Source organism: Myotis davidii, unplaced genomic scaffold (assembly GCF_000327345.1).
Source record: "Myotis davidii unplaced genomic scaffold, ASM32734v1 scaffold332, whole genome shotgun sequence".
Lineage (NCBI taxonomy): Eukaryota > Metazoa > Chordata > Mammalia > Chiroptera > Vespertilionidae > Myotis > Myotis davidii.
In genome coordinates this window covers 6,436,558-6,438,603 of record NW_006285779.1, presented here as the reverse complement: position 1 = coordinate 6,438,603, position 2,046 = coordinate 6,436,558, and the positions used below count along the sequence as shown (strand labels likewise).

At 47.0% G+C, this 2,046-nt stretch overlaps 1 protein-coding gene across 2 annotated transcripts in view; it reads right to left on the bottom strand.

The window, feature by feature from the left end:
- Positions 1-2,046, bottom strand: part of MORN4 (MORN repeat containing 4) — an 11,935-nt gene that overhangs the window by 9,502 nt on the left and 387 nt on the right. The window contains exon 1 of one of the 2 annotated variants that reach the window (XM_006756590.2): positions 2,022-2,046. The exons of the other annotated variant lie outside the window; for it this stretch is intronic. The gene's annotated coding sequence lies outside the window, so the exon portion shown is untranslated. The remainder of the gene's footprint in view (positions 1-2,021) is intronic. 2 annotated transcript variants of the gene reach the window in all.

The window sequence follows — 2,046 nt, the reverse complement described above, 5'->3', positions numbered from 1 at the left end:
CAACCTTCCACTGCCCCCCCCCATGGCCAACCTCCTTCTGTCCTCCCCCCCGCGCCCCCCAGCCCACCAAACTCTGGATCAGCCCCAATCGCTGGCCAGGCCAAGGGACTCCACCTGTGCATGAATTCGTGCACCAGGCCTCTAGTACTTTAATAAGGATGCAAATCAGTATTTGTATCAGTTATTCAAAGAGACTAGATGGCCTACAAATTTAGGCTTCAGCTATACATATGGAATCTAGTCACAAAGTCAAAATAATTCATGCTTCTTCTAAGCAGATATTCATCCTTTGTTCTTTGGCTGGATGGGTTGCAAAGAATCAATCCAAACATTTATCTAAAAGGAAAATGACTCTTTGTCCCTGCAAACCAATATACTATTAGTCTGCACAAGAGTTTATATCCCTGCTATCTTTCTTTTCTCCTGACTCAGGCATTTCCAAATAGAAGTTGAAGACAGGAAAAACCTTTGTTTCCATTCCGTTTGTCTTTTCTTTTTAGAAATCAAACTTGTTAAAAAATATTTATGTATTCACAATAACCTGTGTCCAAATTCAGAGAACTTCTTAAATAAAAAAACTAACATAAAGAGGAATAGATTTTCAGTTTAAGAGTATTGTTTGGAGCCCTGGCCGGGTAACTCCGTTGGTTAGAGCATCGTCTGATACACCAAGGTTGCGGGTTCCACCCCCAGTCAGGGTACATACAAGAATCGATCGATGAATGCATAAATAAGTGGAACAACAAAGAAATGTCTTTCTCTCTCTCTCTCATCAATTTTTTAAAAAAGGAATATTATTTGTAGGCAGCAACCTTAAACTACCTACAAATATCTTTTTTTAAAAAAAATATATTTTATTGGTTTTTTTACAGAGAGAAAGGGAGAGAGATAGAGAGTCAGAAACATCGATCAGCTGCCTCCTGCGCTGCCTCCTGCACACTCCCCACCGGGGATGTGCCCGCAACCAAGGTACATGCCCTTGATCGGAATCGAACCTGGGATCTTTCAGTCCGCAGGCCGACGCTCTATCCACTGAGCCAAACCGGTTTCGGCTACCTACAAATATCTTTAACATTGTCTCTCTCCCAAGCTACCCTCCCCAAAGTAAGATAGTTTTGTCAAAGTTTCTTCAGTTATAAAGACAGCAGTTCTTAGGCCTCTAGAATCCTAAACAGAAGAAAATGAAGGATTTGATCAACAAAGAAGAAACCTAGAACAAAATGCAAACGTTCTTTTTAAAGTGTTTTAAGTGAGCATAAGATAACTTTTTATTGTAAGTCAAGTCTCTTTTCCTATAAGTCTCCCTTCCACTCGAAAAGTAAATAGATGTATGGCCACTAGGTAAAGGTCTTATTTAGAAAGACTGTGGGATGGTTACATTGAAGAACCTGGAAAGAAAATCCTAATACCAGAAAGAAGGTAAAAAAAAGAAAAAAAGAGAGACGACTCTGGCGTGACGGGGACTGCCAGGATATTCCTCTGTTTAATGAATGAGGAAATGACCGGTCCGGTTCTGATATAGCCCAGTTTCTCCTGCTGGTACTAAGCAGTTTGGAACGCTAGCCTGCAGGGATGCGACCCTAAACTCACTGAGGCATCCCTGTCTCCAACCAGTTGGTGCGGGACAGCTCACCACCACAGTGTGAGCGAGGCGGGTCCCAGGCAAACAAAGCCGTCGGTGGCAAAAGACAACATTTCCACGTCCACCTCCCCTTTCCCTCCACCACCCATCCTCACTTTCCACAGCTGCTCCTGCCCTCCACCCCGGGGCTGCTCGCCCGCTCGGGTCTGGCATCCCCGCCCACCCCGCTCGCTAACCCGGTGCCCGGGGCTCTCCCAGGCCTCGGGCCCCAGCGGTGGAAACGGGCGGCCGAGTTTGGGACCCCGGGGCAGCCGTCCTCCGGTCAGCATGTCGGGCATGGAGCCAAGCTCCCCACCCCTGTCATCTCGGGCTGGGCTCCTCAGTCCCTTCCTCACCGCCACACTCTCCCGGCCTCCTCCCAACCGCGCTGCCAGCCAACCTGGGCTCCGCCTTTTGGGATGACC